The 19508-nt window shown below is 36.5% G+C and overlaps 1 protein-coding gene across 1 annotated transcript in view; it reads right to left on the reverse strand.

The window, feature by feature from the left end:
• Positions 1-19508, reverse strand: part of TMEM232 (transmembrane protein 232) — a 246958-nt gene that overhangs the window by 128026 nt on the left and 99424 nt on the right. The window lies entirely within an intron of this gene.

Raw genomic sequence — 19508 nt, forward strand, 5'->3', positions numbered from 1 at the left:
ATTTATTTACTAAGAAATTAAGCAATCAGTTGAAGTAATACAGATGTTTTATTAAGTCAGAATTTCATTTCTCTGTGCATAATCTAAACTTTCCTTGAAGTCAACAGAAAATTTCTATAGCACAAAACTTGAGTAAAGTAAAAAACAAAAAGGGCTTTATATTTAGCTTTCATTGGATATGTTCTAGGATTTAGATTTATATTAAATTGAATATGTCCTAATATAGAAAAAAACCTAACACAAAAATTCCACAATACTTAAGCAATTTTTATTCAGGAAAGAGCAATTTTCTGAATTTTCCTATTTATATTCAATAATGTCCATGACTGATTTTTAATTATATCTTTTTTTTTTTAAACTCATTTGCGGTTTTTTGGGTTTTTTTTTGGTTTTGGGGGTTTTTTTTTTTTTGGCTGTGTTGGGTCTTTGTTTCTGTGCGAGCGCTTTCTCTAGTTGCGGCAAGCGGGGGCTACTCTTCATCGCAGTGCGTGGGCCTCTCACTATCGTGGCCTCTCTCGCTGCGGAGCACAGGCTCCAGATGCGCAGGCTCAGTAGTTGTAGCCCACGGGCCTAGCTGCTCCGCGGCACGTGGGATCTTCCCAGACCAGGGCTCGAACCCGTGTCCCCTGCATTAGCAGGCAGACTCTCAACCACTGCACCACCAGAGAAGCCCCCTATATCTTCTTTTGAGATAGCTAGAGGCATGTTTTCCTTGGCTGGTATCAGTAATAATAAATGAAGATATAAGTTTCAAAATGTCACGTATTATACTTTTAGTGTTTACAATATGCTAATATTAAAAACTCTTTCTCATAACTAAGTTAGGTGCTGCCTCCTATTATTTAAGTTCTTACAGTTTTATTTAATATTATCCATCTTTGGGCAGCTCATTACCAGTCACTCAGGATTCATTTTAAAAGTCTATAGATCCTATGGTAGAAAACAAAGGAATGAAAAATGTTTTTCTGCATATGAATATCTAACTAACCTCTTTAGGATTCCAAGATCAGGATTACTGAAATTACTATTTAAAGACTGACTATTGCATTATCTAGACAAAATTACAGTGGAAAAAATGAGAACAATCTTATGATAAAGATTGAAAAAATAAAGGTTTAAAGCAATAAGGAAAATAGCAAAAGGCAAAGTAAATACATATGGAATACTGTGAAATGATGAGAAAGAATAACATGCAAAAAACATGTGTAAAAAAAATACGGTGAAAATCATGCAAATAGGTAAGCATCAAAAAAATGAAATGAGGACTCAAAATAGCCTCAAAGTGCTAGAAAATTAATACTGACATTTAAAAAAGAGAGCTGTATTTTCACTATTTCAGAAAAGGAACTTTATGACTAGCCCTCATTGAAATATACCTATTCTTAAATATCTTTGATTTCAATTATCTCTGGATGTTGCAATCAGTATACAATTATGTTTATACTATTCCCAGTTGTGTATCTTGCTTATTAACTAGGTCGAAATCATGGAAAGAGCATTCAATTTCAAACAAGAAATTAAATTGTGCCAAGAACACTCAGTAGCTGTTGTGATTTTTAGGACATTATTTAATGTCTCAAAGTCTGCATGTTCATCTGTAAAATGGTAATCACAATACCTGGGCTGTTTATTCTGCTTAGTTTCTCTGGATTAATTTTTTCATAAGAAAAGGTACTTCAAAATCAATAACAACATATAGTTGCACAAACATACTACTATGAGCTCTTCGATTGCTAAGAGAATGATGAATTAATAAATGTGTAAGTGAATGGACCAACAAAAATAATGTCTTCTCATCACATAATTTCTGGTAAAATACATTGTTTCCAGGAGAGCATTACCCTGCATTATAGAATCTTAATGCTTTTTTCATTTTGTCTCATTTGGCTACGCTTTGCTTTCTTCCCTCCCAGACTGGATAGGTTATATAGATCCAGATGCCAGCTCTCTCAAATAGCAAAATGAAGGCATTGCCATATCTTTCACGATGGTTCCCTGGTTGAAAGCCCAGGTTAATTTTCCGCCCTCAATGATGTCCAAGGCATTCAACTTACGGAAATGTAGCTTCAAATATCGGTCAAAGGCATACTTGCCTTATCTATAAAAGGTTTTGTTTGTTTTCCTGCAGGAAAAAGCCAGGAAAGAATATGGGGCTTTGCAGTTAGAAAGATCTGAAATCAGGTCTGGCTATTCCACTTAGGAATTTAAAATGCAAACTTGGGGAATTTAGTTAACCTCTCCAGGTCTATATTTTGTGTTTAGTTTGGTTCCATTTTGTTTTTCATTTGTGATGTGGAGATAATAATTACCACCTCAGAGTTTTGTGAGGATTCACTTAGATGACAAAGGATGATCTGTCTAGCCAATAGTGAGAAGCACAATAGGCATCAGTTGCTTCAGGGCTACCCTAAGACAGACACTGATGCTCTGGCTTTTATAAGATCCTTCCACCACCAATCTTGAGAAGACTTGATCTAACCTCTTCATGCTGAAAACAAATTTGTTACATAGCTACTTTTATATTAACAAATTTATCAAATAGGATTATACTTCCATAGCTCTATTCTAAAGAGTCTTCCTTCTCTTAAAGATATTATTCTCATTTTAAAATTCAGAGACTATGACTTTATCTATGCCAATGGTGCATAAGTATAAATCTATACTTCTTGGAAGTAAACTTACCCAAAATATTAATGACCATTGTTTAGATTCGAAATTCATGAATTTACTACCCCAAACTCCAATCTTTATACATTATTTATACATTTACATTTTTATCATGTGTGCCTATTTTCTTAGCAATGCCATGAAAGCTTTAAAATTCAGGATTTTTCTTATTGCATTGTTGAAACTTGACATTTTTTATTAAGAAACAAATGGCAATTTTTTATTATCTATGATAATTTTACTGATTTAGTATTAAAATTGAAAAAGTGGTATTCCTGAAGAATATTTCTCTCTCACATAGATTGTAGTAACATGCAAGGTCAGATACCCACCCTTCTGTCTTTATATTGGGCATAATGATGGTAAAAACCAGGATTCATTTAGGTTGGCAAGAAGATGGATGTCAGAGCAGGTGAAATTACTCAAGGAATTATGATGTAGTAGCAATACAAGAGAAAATAAAAGCCTGTCCAGAGTTCTGAATTTTCCATCAACAATTAGGGAAATGTAGTACCGAAATTTAAGCTAACTCACACTACCCTCAACGTAAGGGAATAAAAGAGAAAGAAATAGGATATTAAGCCACTGTGCCATAGTTTCCATTAAATTTTGTCTCCATCTCTTACTATGTCTCTGTTTTTGGTCTCCACCTGTCCTTAAGTAGTCTTAGACCTGGGAACATTTAACTTATTTGTGAAAAAACTTATAATTTTTTCTTCAAACTTCAAAATTTAAATATAAGTGACTTATTGGTGGTCTCAAACGGTTATTTCCTACAGGAGTTATAAAATCTCACAAAGGAGGACAGCATGAGTAACTACTTGTTACTAAAACTGTGGTCCTTAGACCATTATTATTATCATTACCTAGGAGCATGTTCTAAATAGAGAATTTCAGGCCCTACTCCTGAATATATTAAAGTTTAAAAAGGACTGATGTAGTAGATTAAGAAAAGGACTAGATGGGAATATCCATTTTCCCACTTTACAAGTTGTGTGATCTTGCACAAGTTACTTAACCTCTCTAAGCATGTTTCTTTATTCCTAAAATAGAATAATAATAATACTGTCCTTTCTAGGTTACTGTAAAAATTAAACACAAAACGTGAATATATTTTCTAGCATAGTGTCTGGCACACAAAAGTTCTTCAATAAATGTTAGTTCCTTGTTTATATCTAATTTTGGAGGCAGGATGACATGGAAATGGCAAAGCCTTTGGGTTAAACTCACTCATAGGTGCGTTCACCACCAGCTACTTCTTTTAATCTTGTTTAGACTCAGATCCTTTATCTGTATGGGTGATGCTGGTGGTGGGAGAGTTATAAGGCTTAGATGAGTTAATAAAGGTAAGATACTTAGCACAGTGGCTGGTGCATTGTAAAAACTCTACAAATATTTTTGTTTTCTTAAAACAACATATCTGTTATACTGGAATTCTATTCATAATTATTAAAAGAAACCACACTCTTTCAAAAATACACCTCCCTTTCCATGTTTAAGAGTTTCCATTTATGTCAAAAGAAGAGCCATATGTGAGAGATGAGAGAGACCGTTATTGAGAGAATAGAAACTAATAGTGCTGTTTATTCTATTTTGCTGCTTAAAGAGTACATTAGGAAGATGGCGGCATGGAAGGATGTGGAGTTCACGTCTCCCTACAACTAGGACACCTACTGGATGCTGGTGGGGGACCTCAATACCCAAGGAAATGGGAGGAACCCCAAGCAACCAGGTAGGATGTGGAGGGGAGTGAGGGGGAGGAGGAGTGGAGGCCAGACAGGACCAGCGCCCCTGAGGGGTGGCTGGGAGAGGGTAGGGGTTCCCACGCCTGTCAGGACCTTTGGGAGCTTGGAGGATCAGGGGGGAGTGCACCTAGCATTTCCCCTGCCCAAGTGGGTCCTGGGAGGCCTGCTGGGCTCCCAGACCTGGTCCTCTGTTCTCTGGGGCCCCCTCTGGGCCATGTGGGTCCTAGGAGCATAGGAGGGATGTGGGGGGAGAATAGGAGAGGCAGATGGGGAGGGGCCCTCTGGGAGTGGAGGATCAGGGGAGGCACGGAGGGCGTTTCCCCCACCCATTTGGGCCCTAGGAAGCCTGCTAGGCTACCGGGCCTGGTCCTCCATTCTCCAGGGCCCCCTCTGACCTTGTGGGTCCTAAGGGCATGGGAGGGAGGGAGGGAAGGGAGGAGGGAAAGAGGAGGAGAGGCAGACAGTGGGACCCTCCAGGACCGGAAAATCAGCAGAGGTGTGGAGGGCGTTCCCCCCACCCATTTGGGCCCTGGGAAGCCTGCTGGGGTCCTGGTTCAGGTCTTTTGCCTTCCAGGGCCCCCTCTGGCTGCATTGGTCCTGGAATGGGGGGAAGAAAAGGAGAGGTGGTTGCGAAGTGGCCCTCTGGGATCGGAGGATCAGAGGAGGCACCGCGGGCATTTCCCCCACGCTCTTGGGCCCCCAGAAGCCTGCTGGGCTCCCTGGCCAGGTCCTCTGTTCACCGGGGCCCCTTCCAGGGCGCATTGGTCCTAGGGGCGTAGGAGGGAGGCAGGGGGAGAAGAGGAGAGGCGGAAGGGGAGGGGCCCTCCGGGATGGAGGATCAGGGGAGGCATGGAGGGTGTTTACCCCACCCACTTGGGCCCCAGGAAGCCTGCTGGTCTCCCAGCCATAGTTCTCCATCCTCCAAGACACCCTTTGGCCGTGGGGGTCCTAGGGGCGTAGGAGAGAGGCAAGAGGTGGGAAGAGGAGGAGAGGCAGATGGGAGGGGAACCTCCAGGACCGGAGGATCAGGGGAAGTGCCACAGGTATTTCCCCCACCCACTCAGCCCCAGAAAGCCTGTTGGGCTTCCGGGTCTGGTCCCCTGCCTTCCTGGGCCCTCTCCAGCCACATGGGTCCTAGGGGCATAGGAGGGGAGGGGGAAGAAGAAGAGAGACCAAAGGGGAGGGACCCTCTGGGATAGGAGAATTGGGGGAACAGACCTAGCATTTCCCCCACCCACTTGGGCCCAGGGAGCCTGCTGGGGTCCCGGACCTGGTCCTCCACCCTCCAAGGCTAGAGGCACTGCTGGACCCTCCTACTGCGCTGAGCCTAAGCGCCACCACCCACCCCTCCCAGCGCCTCTTATGGCCCTGTTGGGTCTGAAGCATAGGCCCTGCCTACCGCCTAAACCCCGCCCCTACCTAAGTCCTGCCACACACAGGCAAGGCCTTTTCTGGCTTTTTTTTTTCCTCCTGTCTTTTTCTATTGTGGTTCTCTTTTACCTTCTGGTTGTTGTTCCATCTATATATTTATTTATTTTTTATTTTTTCTAACATATCTGTTAGTTTTCTAATTTTATTTTATTTTATACTCTGTTATTGATCTGCTCCTTTTTTTCTTTTCTTTCTTTTGCAAACCTGCGTGGCTTGTGGAATCTTGGTTCACGAGTTGGGGGTGGGGCCTGAGCTCCTGTGATGGGGGCTCTGAGTCCAAACCACTGGACTAACAGAAAACCTCAGACCCAGGGAATATTCATCACAGTGAGGTCTCCCACAGGTCCTCATCTCGACACCAAGACCCAGCTGTACCCAGCAGCCCACAAACTCAAGTGCTGGAAGCCTCAGGCCAAACAACCAGTAAGACAGGAACACAATCCCACCCATCAAAAAAAAAACAAAGCTGAGATGACAAAAAAATATGTCACTGATGAAGGAGCAAGGTAAAAAATTACAAGACCAATAAATGAAGAGGAAATAGGCAACCTTCCTGAAAAATAATTCAGAGTAATGATAGTAAAGATGAACCAGAATCTCGGACACAGAATGGAGGCACAAATCAAGAAAATACAAGAAATGTTTAACAAAGATCTAGAAGAACTAAAGAACAGAGATAAACAACACAGTAACTAAAATGAAAAATACACAAGACGGAATCAATAACAGAATAACTAAGGGAGAAGAACAAATAAGTGAGCTGGAAGAAAGAATGGTGGAAATAACTGATGAGGAGCAGAATAAAGATAAAACAATGAAAAGAATTGAAGACAATCTCAGAGACCTCTTGTACAACACTAAACGCACCAACATTCGAATTATAGGGGTCCCAGAAGAAGAAGAGAAAAAGAAAGGGTCTGAGAAAATATTCAAAGAGATTATAGTGGAAAAATTCCCTAACATGGGAAAGGAAATAGTCACCCAAGTCCAGGAAGTGCAGAGTCCCATACAGGTTAAACCTTAGGAGAAACACACCAAGACACATATTAATCAAACTAACTAAAATTAAATTCAAAGAAAAAATATTAAAAGCAGCAAGGGAAAAGCAAAAAATAACATACAAAGGAATCCCCATAAGGTTAGCAGCTGATTTTTCAGCAGAAACTCTGCAGGCCAGAAGGCAGTGGCAGCACATACTTAAAGTGATATAAGAGGGGCTTCCCTGGTGGCGCAGTGGTTGAGAATCTGCCTGCCAATGCAGGGGACACAGGTTCGAGCCCTGGTCTGGGAAGATCCCACATGCCACGGAGCAACTGGGCCCGTGAGCCACAATTACTGAGCCTGCGCGTCTGGAGCCTGTGCTCCGCAACAAGAGAGCCGCGACAGTGAGAGGCCCGCGCAACGCGATGAAGAGTGGTCCCCACTTGCCGCAACTAGGGAAAGCCCTCGCACAGAAACGAAGACCCAACACAGCAATCAATCAATCAATCAATAAAATAAATAAATAAATAAGAACGTGAATTTCAAAAAAAAAAAAAAAAAAAAAGAAGTGTGCATGCTACAACTAAAAGATCCTGCATGCATGATACAACTAAGAGATCGGGAAAAAAAAAAAAAAAAAAAAAAGTGATATAAGAGTAAAACCTACAACCAAGATTACTCTACCCAGCAAGGATTTCATTCAGATTTGATGGAGAAATCAAAAGCTTTTCAGACAAGCAAAAGCTACAGAATTCAGCACCACCAAACCAGCTTTACAACAAATGCTAAAGGAACTTTTCTAGGCAGGAAACACAAGAGAAGAAAAGGACCCACATCTAAAGCAACTAGAGAAAGAAGAACAAAGAAAAACCAAAATTATTAGAAGGAAAGAAATCATAAAAGTCAAAGCTGAAATAAGTGAAATAGAAATGAAGAAAAAATAGCGAAGATCAATAAAACTAAAATTTGGTTCTCTGAGAAGATTAAAAAAATTGATAAACCTTTAGCCAAACTCATCAAGAAAAAAAGGTAGAGAATGCAAATTAATAAAATTAGAAATGAAAAAGGAGAAATCACAACTGACACCACAGAAATACTAAGGATTATAAGAGACTACTACTAACAACTATATGCCAATAAAATGGACAACCACGAAAAACTGGACAAATTCTTGGAAGGGTACAATTTTCCAAGACTGTACCTGGAAGAATTAGAAAATATAAACAGACTTATCACAAGTAATGAAATTAAAACTGTAATTTAAAATCTTCCAACAAACAAAAGTCCAGGACCAGATGTCTTCACAGGTGAATTCTATCAAACATATAGAGAAGAGCTGACACCCATTGTTCTCAAACTCATCCAGAAAATTGCAGAGGAAGGAACACTCCCAAACTCATTCTACGAAGCCACCATCACCCTGATACCAAAACCAGACAATGATATCACAAAAAAAAGAAATTTACAGACCAATATCACTGATGATTATAGATGTAAAAATCCTCAACAAAATACTAGCAAACAGAATCCAACAGCACATTAAAAGGATCATACACCATGATCAAGTGGGATTTATCCCAGTGATACAAGGATTCTTCAGTATATGAAAATCAAACAATGTGATACACCATATTAACAAACTGAAGAATAAAAACCATATGATCATCTCAATAGAGGCAGAAAAAGCTTTTGACAAAATTCAACACCCATTTATGATAAAAACTCTTCAGAAAGTGGTCATAGAGGGAACCTACCTGAACATAATAAAGGCCATATATGACAAACCCACAGCAAACATCATTCACAATGGTGAAAAAGTGAAAGCATTTCCTCTAAGATCAGGAACAAGACAAGGATGTCCACTCTTGCCACTACTATTCAACATAGTTGTTGAAGTCCTAGCCACAGCAATCAGAGAAGAGAAAGAAAAGGAATACAAATTGGAGAAGAAGAAGTAAAACTGTCACTGTTTGCAGATGACATGATACTATACACAGAAAATCCTAAAGATGCCACCAGAACTACTAGAGCTAATCAATGAATTTGGGGAAGTGTCAGTATACAAAATTAATGCACAGAAATCTCTTGCATTCCTATACACTAACAATGAAAGATCAGAAAGAAAAATTAAGGAAACAATCACATTCACCATTGCAACAAAAAGAATAAAATACCTAGCAATAAACCTACCTAAGGAGACAAAAGACCTGTACTCAGAAAACTACAAGACACTGATGAACGAAATCAAAGATGACATAAACAGATGGAGAGATATACCATGTTCATGGATTGGAAGAATCAACATTGTGAAAATGACTATACTACCCAAAGCAATCTACAGATTCAATGCAATCCCTATCAAATAACCAATGGCATTTTTTACAGGGCTAGCATGAAAAATCTTAAAATTTGTATGGAGACACAAAAGACCCCAAATAAACAAAGCAATCTTGAGGGAAAAAAACGGAGTTGGAGGAACTGGACTCCCTGACTTCAGACTATACTACAAAGCTACAGTAATCAAGACAATATGGTACTGGCATAAAAACAGAAATACAGATCAATGGAACAATACAGAAAACCAGAGATAAACCCAGGCACCTGTGGTTAACTAATCTATGACAAAGGAGGCAAGGATATACAATGGAGAAAAGACAGTCTCTTCAATAAGCGGTGCTGGGAAAACTGGACAGCTACATGTAAAAGAATGAAATTAGAAGACTCCCTAACACCATACACAAAAATAAACTGAAAATGGATTAAAGACCTAAATGTAAGACTGGACACTATAAAACTCTTAGAAGAAAACATAGGAAGAACACTCTTTGACATAAATCACAGCAAGATCTTTTCTGACCCACCTCCCAGAGTAATTGAAATAAAAACATATATAAACAAATGGGAACTAATGAAACTTAAAAGCTTTTGTACAGCAAAGGAAACTATAAACAAGACGAAAAAACAACCCTCAGAATGGGAGAAAATATTTGCAAAAGAATCAACAGACAAAGGATTAATCTCCAAAATATATAAACAGCTCATGAACCTCCATATTAAAAAAATAACCCGATCAAAAAACGGGCAGAAGACCTAAATAGACATTTCTCCAAAGAAGACATACAGATGGCTAAGAGGCACAGGAAAGGCTGCTCAACATCACTAATTATTAGAGAAATTCAAATCAAAACTACAATGAGGTATCACCTCACACCAGTTAGAATGGGCATCATCAGAAAATCTACAAACAACAAATGCTGGAGAGGGTGTGGAGAGAAGGGAACCCTCTTGCACTGTTGGTGGGAATACAAATTGATACAGCCACTGTGGAGAACATTATGGATGTTACTTAAAAAACTAAAAATAGAATTACCATATGACCCAGCAATCCCACTACTGGGCATATACCCAGAGAAAACCATAATTCAAAAAAACACATGCACCCCAATGTTCACTGCAGCACTATTTACCATAGCCAGGTCATTTAAGCAACCTAAATGCCCATCAACAGACAAATGGATAAAGAAGATGTGGTACACATATACAATGGAATATTACTCAGCCATAAAAAAGAACAAAATTGGTTCATTTGTAGAGACGTGGATGGACCAAAGACTGTCATACAGAGTGAAATAAGTCAGAAATAGAAAAACAAATATCGTATATTAACACATATATGTGGAATCTACAAAAATGGTACAGATGAACTGTTTGCAAGGCAGAAATCGAAACACAGATGTAGAGAACACACGTATGGACACCAAAGGGGAAAGCAGGGGAGGGGGGTGGTGGTGGTGGGATGAATTGGGAGACTGGGATTGACATATATACATTATTATGTATAAAATATATAACTAATAAGAACCTGCTGTATAAAAAATAAATAAATAAAATTCAAAAAATTAAAAATAAAGATCAAATTATATAAAAGTAAAAATTAAAAAAAGGAATACATATTGGAAAAGAAGTAGTAAAACTGTCACTGTTTGCATATGACATGATACTATACACAGAAAATCCTAAATATGTCACAATAAAACTACTAGAACTAATCAATGAATTTGTTAAGGTTGTAGGATACAAAATAAATGCACAGAAATCACTTGCATTCCTACCCACTAACAATGAAAGATCATAAAGAGTAATTAAGGAAACAATTCCATTCACCACTGCAATAAAAAGAATAAAATAGCTAGGAATAAACCTACCTAAGGAGACAAAAGACTTGTACTCAGAAAACAATAAAACACTGGTGAAAGAAACCAAAGATGACATAAACAGATGGAGAAATATATCATGCTCTTGGATTGGAAGAATCAACATTGTGAAAATAACTATACTACCCAAAGCAATCTACAGATCCAATGCAATCCCTATCACACTACCAATGGCATTCTTCACAGAATTAGAACAAAAATTTTTTACAATTTGTATGGAAACACAGAAGACACCAAATAACCAAAGCAATCTTGAGAAAGAACAACAGAGCTGGCGGAATCTGGCGCCCAGACTTCAAACTATACTACAAAGCTACAGTAATCAAGACAGTATGGTACTGGCACAAAAACAGAAATACAGATCAATGGAACAGGATAGAAAGCCCAGAGATAAACCCATGCACATATGGTCACCTAATTTATGACAAAGGAGGCAAGAACATAAAATGGAGAAAAGACAGACTCTTCAATAAGTGGTGCTGGGAAAACTGGACGGCTACATGTAAAAGAATGAAATTAGAATACTCCCTAACACCATACACAAAAATAAACTCAAAATGGATTAAAGATCTAAATGTAAGGCCAGACACTATAAAACTCTTAGAGGAAAACATAGGAAAAACTCTCTTTGACATAAATCACAGCAAGATCCTTTTTGACCCACCTCCTAGAGTAATGAAAATAAAAACAAAAATAAACAAATGGGACCTAATGAAACTTCAAAGCTTTTGCACAGCAAAGGAAACTATAAACAAGACGAAAAGACAACCCTTAGAATGGGAAAAAATATTTGCAAATGAAGCAACTGACAAAGGATTAATCTCCAAAATATACAAACAGGTCTTGGAGCTCCATATCAAAAAAACAAACAACCGAATCAAAAAATGGGCAGAAGTCCTAAACAGACATTTCACCAAAGACATACAGATGGCCAAGAGGCACATGAAAGGCTGCTCAACATCACTAATTATTAGAACAATGCAAAACTACAATGAGGTATCACCTCACACTGGTCAGAATGGCCATCATCGAAAAATCTACAAACAATAAATGCTGGAGAGAGTGTGGAGAAAAGGGAACCCTTTTGCACGGTTGGTGGGAATGTAAATTGATACAGCCACTATGGAGAACAGTATGGAAGTTCCTTAAAAAAACTAAAAATAGAACTACCATATGAGCCAGCAATCCCATTACTGGGCATATACCCTGAGAAAACTGTGATTCAAACAGACACATGCACCCCAATGTTCATTGCAGCTCTATTTACAATAGCCAGAACATGGAAACAGTCTAAGTGTCCAATGACAGATGAATGGATAAAGAAGATGTGGTATAGATATATAATAGAATATTACTCAGCCATAAAACGGAAAGAAATTGGGTCAGTTGTAGAGTTGTGGATGGACCTAGAGTCTGTCATACAGAGTGAAGTCAGAAAGAGAAAAACAAATATCATATATTGACATATACATGTGGAATCTAGAAAAATGATACAGATGCACCTATCTGCAGGGCAGGAATAGAGACGTAGATGTAGAGAACCGACATGTGGACACTGTGGGGAAAGGGAGGATGGAACGAACTGGGAGATTAGGTTTGGCATAAATACACTACCGTGTGTAAAAGAGATAGGTAGTGGGAACCTGCTATATAGCACAGGGAGCTCAGCATGGTGCTCTGTGACAATCTAGATGGGTGGGATGGTGGCGGGGGGAAGTCCAAGATGGAGGGGATATATGTATACATATAGCTGATTCACTTCATTGTACAGCAGAAACTAACATAACATTGTAAAGCAATTATACTCCAATAAATAGAAAAAGTACATTAGGAGTATGGAAATATCATTAAGAATAAAAACAAATTTTACTTTAAAGATATCACCATGAAATGTTAACCAGCAAGGGCTTCACCTAATGAGTCAAAGGTACTCTGAATAAAGTCACATATTCATTTTAGTTGTACATATTTCCTTTTGATATTTTAGGTCATATACCAGATGGCAGAAAGCATTTATACATGATGACTTTTCCTAGATGTGCCAACATATGCTGCTGAATTGCCTATACAGAAGAGCCTTGCTCATTGCAAGTCTCCATGGAAGTATTTCAAACAAAGCACATCAATTAACATTTGTTTATTATGCCACTGTGACTATATGACAGTTTTTTATTTCTATCCCAAATACTCAGGCAACAGTTGGGTTTATATTGAATTTGTCAGATGAAGGGTTCATGTTTAGGGATATTTAGAAATGTTTTTCATTTCAAATTTGCTATTAAATATCTCACCTCTCATCTAACCTCCATTAAGTATCAAATTTTATGAACAGATATAAAAAGAATTGTAGATGATAGAATGCTACTACGGATAAAAAAAATATAAGACATTAAAGTACATAATACAGTTAGTAAAGGATTTACCAGTGATGTAGATAAATTGAGGCATTAAGTATAAATTTTAATTTATTAAAATCAATAGTTTATCATATGAATTGCATATTTATTTTTAAAGTATAAAAAGAGAAAACCTCTCTTAATTCCATAAACATACAAGTATCATCAATCCTTGTGAAATAAATCCTTCCCACTCTAATGTAGAGTAGTTTATAATTAAGGCTATGTTTCACTCTGTGTAGGTAATATGATGATTACCTTACACAAGGAAAGGTTCTGGGAGCAAGATGTTAGGAAAGAAAGAATAAACAAAGGTTTTGCTATAAGCATAGTCATTTGCATTAACTGAAATAAAAGTGGAATAAATATTTTATTTCAGATCAAAGCATCTGAGGCACAAGCCTTCACTGTATGCACTGTATAGGGCTTTTTTTTTTTAGATGTTCTCTATTCACATTGAGCAGTGAGGCAGCATCTAAAGACTAACAGAGTTTTTACCACTTGTAAAAGAAAGCTTCTAACTATTTTATGCCATAGAATTTGTTCCCCAAAGAGGTATCACAGGACAATAATATAAGTGGTTTAATGGTATGTGGGAATTATTAAGTAATTTTTAAAAACTAAGCATGTTTAAAAACAAGTAACTAACCTTTGTATTTTATTACTGTAAGTAAGTGTTGCCATGATAGTGCCAAAAAGAAAGAAAAGGAAATTTGATTATATCATGCTCATGTTGTACTGTAAAATTAAACACACCTATAAAGATAAATTATATAGAAAGTGTTCAGACTATTCCAGACAGGATAGTACAACCTTAATAATTTCAAAATATTTGCTCTAACACATTACACCTATAGACCAAAGGTACTCATTCTTTTGAAATCATCTTGCTTTGTCTGATTCATATATGTGATTTAGTTGTTTAAGTTATTCTATGGTACCATTATTAACTCGCTTAAGAAGGCAACTTTTTAAAACATGAAATAAATATGAGTATCATTTTCCTCAGAGAAATTAAGCATAAAAGGGAGTTTCAGCCTTAGAAGAGAAAAACTGAAAACTGAATAGATGCTAATCACTTTGGTCTTTTGAATAATTAGCTGTGGAGAATTTAAAGGCATTCGTTTAGACATTATTATTCCTGAAACCTAGTATAGACATGTTAATATGCAATTTACATTAAAAATATATTAGCTAAAAATAATTTGAAAAAAAGGCTTTATGACCAAAATCATAAAAATGATGCAAGGAAAACCATTAGCTAGGAAAAGAACAAACACTGCAATCAGACACTTAACTTTGTCATATCTATACCAATATAGAATTCTTGGCCAATAAAACTATCCTTCAAAATCAGATTGAATAAAAACCTTTTGTCAGTAAAAACTGACAGAATTAGCCACCAGCAGATGCTCATGAAAAGAATATGAAAGGATTTTCTTTGAGTGAAAGAAAAATAATCCCATATAGAAGGTCAGCAATTCAAGAAGGAAAAGTAAGGAAAGAAACATGTAAATATATAAGTAAATCTAAAGAATACTGAGTGTATAAAACAATATTAAGATGTTGGTATCTGTAAACACACACACATGCAGCCATGCACACACACACAAAAACACAGAAACACACCCAGAGAAACACACACAGTTTAAATGCTCAACAGGAAAATTGTTTAAGAGAAAGAAAAAGAGTTAAAATATTATAAGACGATTTTATGGTCCAGGAAAATACAAATCTCCCTACATTAGAATTCAATAATAAGGGATTCATTTTGTAACATCAGGGTAACAAATAAAGGAATGTGTGACCACCAAGTAAACAAACAAAGGGGGTGGGATGAAATGGTATAATGAAAAATCTTCCTGAAAGGGCACAAAATGAGTTTTAAAAAAGGAGAGAGAACAACCAGAAAACAAAGAACAAAATGGCAACAAGTACGTAACTATCAATAATCACTTTAAATGTCAATGGACAAAATTCTCCAATCACAGGACATAAGGTGGCTGATTGGATTAAAAAACAAGACCTATCTACATGTTGCCTACAAGAGACTCACTTTCGAGCTAAAGACACATGCAGACTGAAAATGAGGGGATAGAAAAATATATTCCATGCAAATAGAAATGAAAAAAAAAGCTGGGAAAGCAATACTCATATCAGACAAAGTAAACATTAAAGTCAAAGTCTATAATAAAAGACAAGAAAGGGCATTGTATAATGATAAACAGATCAATACAAGAAGATATAACATTCATAAACATGTATGCACCTAATATAGGAGCACATAAATATATAAAGCAAATAACAACAGACTATAAAGGGAGAAATTGAAAACAATACAGTAGTAGTAAGAAACTTTAAAAGCTCACTTACACAAATGGACAGATCATCAGGCAAAAAATCAATAAGAAAACATTTGCCTTAAGTGACATATTAGATCAGTTGCACTTAATAGATATCTCAGGACATTCCATCCAAAAACAGCAGAATACATATTGGATTCAAGTGCATACGGCAAGTTCTCCAGGATAGATCACATACTAGGCCACAAAACAAGTCTCAACAAATTTTAGATAAAAATTATATCAAGTATCTTTTCCAGTATGAAACTGGAAATCAATTATAAGAAGAAAAATGGGAAAAACACAAACACATGAAGAATAAGCACCATGCTACTAAGAAAAACGATGGTTCAACAAAGAAATCAAAGACGAAATCCAAAAATACCTTGAGACAAGTGAAAATAAAAACAAAACTTTCCAAAATCTATGGGACACAGCAAAAGCAGTTCTAAGAGGGACGTTTATAGCAATAGAGGCCTACCTCATGAAACAACAAAAATCTCAAATAAACAACCTAAATGACCATCTAAAGGAATTAGAAAGAGAAGAACAAACAAAGCCCAAAGGCAGCAGAAGGAATGAAATAATAAAGGTAATAAGGAAATAAATAAAATAGAGACCAATAAGACAATAGAAAAGATCAATGAAACCAAGAGATGATTCTTTTGAAAAATAAACAAATTTGATAAGCCTTTAGCTAAGCTCATCAAGAAAAAAAGACAGGACACAAACAAAATAAGAAATGAAAGAGGAGAAATTACAAATGATATCACAGAAAAACAATAATGAGAGAATACTACAAATAGTTATCTGCCAACAAATTGCATAACCAAGAACAAATGGACAAACTCTTAGAAACATATAATCTTTCAAGACTAAATCAGGAAGAAATAGACAGTCTGAACAGATTGATCAGTAGAAATGAAATTGAATCTGGTATCAAAAAACTTCCAAAAAAGTCCAGGATCAGAGGGCCTCACAGGAGAATTCTACCAAACATAAAAAGGAGAGTTAACACCTATCCTCAAACTATTCCAAAAAACTAAAGAGGAGGGAACACTCCCAAATTCATTCAACAAGGTTACCATTACCGTGATATCAAAACCAGACAGACACTACAAAAAAGAAAATTACAAGCCAGTATCTTTGATGAACATGGATGCAAAAATCCTCAACAAAATATTAGCAAACTGAATTCAACCATATATAAAAAAGATCATACACCATGAACAAGTAGGCTGTATTCCAGGGATTTAAGGATGGTTCAACTTACGCAAATCAACCAATGTGATATCCCAAATTCACAAAATGAAGGATAAAAATCACATGATCATCTCAGTAGATGCAGGAAAATCATTTGACACAATTCAACACCCGTTCATGATAAAAAAAAACTCTCAACAAATTTGGCATAGAGGGAAAATATCTCAACATAATAAAACCCATTTATGAAAAACCCATAGCTAACATCATACTCAATGGTTAAAAATATGAAAGTTTTTCCTCTAAAATTAGTAACAGGACAAGGATGCCCACTCTCACCATTTCTATTTAACATAGCATTTTAAGTCCTAGCCACAGCAATCAGACAAGAAAAATAAAAAGCATCCAAGTTGGAAGGGAAGAAGTAAAACTGTCACTATTTGCAGATGACAAAATACTATATGTAGAAAACCTTAAAGTCTACACCAAAAAAAGTTAAAACTAATAAATGAATTCAGTAAAGTTACAGTCTACAAGAGTAATATACAGAAATATGTTGCTTTTCTATACACTAATAATGAACTATGAGAAAGAGAAAGCAAGAAAACAATCCCTTTTTTATGGTACATCCTGCATTTAAAAAAATTTTTTTTTATTGAAGTATAGTTGAGTTACAATGTTGTGCTAATTTCTGCTGTACAGCAAAGTGACTCAGTTATACACATATATACATTCTTTTTATATTCTTTTCCATTATGGTTTATCCCAGGAGATTGGATATAGTTCCCTGTTCTACACAGTAGGACTTTGTTGTTTATCCATCCTATATATAATAGTTTATATCTACTAACCCCAAACTCCCAGTCCATCCCTCTCCCTCCCCGCCTCCCCCTTGGCAACCAAAAGTCTGTTCTCTATGTCTATGAGTCGAAAACAACCCCATTTAAAACTGCATCCAAAAGAACAAAATACCCAGGAATAAACTTAACCAAGGAGGTGAAAGACCTATACTCTGAAAACTATAAGACACTGATGAAGGAACTTGAAGATGATATGAATACATAGAAAGATAGCCTGTGTTCATGGATTGGAAGAGTTAATACTGTTAAAATGTGCATATTACCCAAAGCAATCTACAGATTTAATGCAATACCTATCAAAATACCAATGATATTTTTCATAGAACTACAACAAATAATTCTAAAATTTGTATGAAACCACAAAAGATGCCCAAATGGCCAAAGCAATATTAAGAAAAAAGAACAAAGCTGGAGGTATCATGCTCCCTGACTTCAGTCTATACTACAAAGCTACAGTAATCAAAAGAGTGTGGTAATGGCAAAAAAACAGACATGTTGATCAATGGAACAGAATAGAGAGCTCAGAAAGAAATCTATGCACATATGGTCAATTAGTTTACAACAAAGCAAGCAAAACTATACAATGGAGAAAAGACAGTCTGTTAAAGAAGTGGTATTGGGAAAACTGGACAGGTACATGAAAAAGAATGAAATTAGAACATTTTCTTATACCATATACAAAATAAACTCAAAATGAACTAAAGACCTAAAAGGTAAGACTGGAAACCATAAAACTCTTAGAAGAAAACATAGGCAGTACATTCTTTGATGTAAGTCTTGGCAATATATTTTTGGATTTGTCTCCTCAAGCAAGAGAAACAAAAGAAAAAATAAACAAATTGACTGAATTAAACTTAAGTGCTTTTGCACAGTGAAGAAAACCATCAACAAAACAAAAAGACAACCTACTGAATGGGAGAAGATATTGGCAAACGATATGTCTGACAAGGAGTTAATATCCAAAATATACAAAGAGCTCATACAACTCAATATCAAAAAAACAAACAAGTCAACTAAAAAGTGGGCAGAAGACCTGATTAGACATTTTTCCAAAAAAAAAAAAAACAACAGATGGCCAATAGGCACATGAAAAGATGTTCAACAACACTAAGCAGGGAAATACAAACTGAAACCACAATGAGATATCACCTCACACAGGTCAGAATGGCCATCACCAAAAAGACAACACATTATAAATGTTGCTGAAGATGTGGAGAAAAGGGAAACCTAGCACACTGTTTGTGGGAATGTAAATTGGTACAGCTACTATGGAAAACAGTATGGTGGAGGTTCCTCAAAATATTAAAAGAAGAACTACCATGTGATCCAGCAATTCCATTCTTAAGTATATATCCCAAGAAAACAAAAACAGTGATTCAAAATGATACATGTACTCCAATGTTCATGGCAACATTATTTACAATAGCCAAGAACTGGAAGCAACCTAGGTGTCCATCAATAGATGGATGGATAAAGAAAATGTGAGATTATATATATATATATATATATATATACACATACATACATACATACACATATATATATTACTCAGCCATAGAAAAGAATGAAATTTTGCCATTTGCAACAACATGGATGGGCCTGGAGGGTATTATGGTTAGTGAAGTAAGTCAGACAAAGACAAATACTGTATATTTTCACTTACATATGG

The sequence above is a fragment of the Balaenoptera musculus genome, chromosome 3 (assembly GCF_009873245.2).
Source record: "Balaenoptera musculus isolate JJ_BM4_2016_0621 chromosome 3, mBalMus1.pri.v3, whole genome shotgun sequence".
NCBI classification, from domain to species: domain Eukaryota; kingdom Metazoa; phylum Chordata; class Mammalia; order Artiodactyla; family Balaenopteridae; genus Balaenoptera; species Balaenoptera musculus.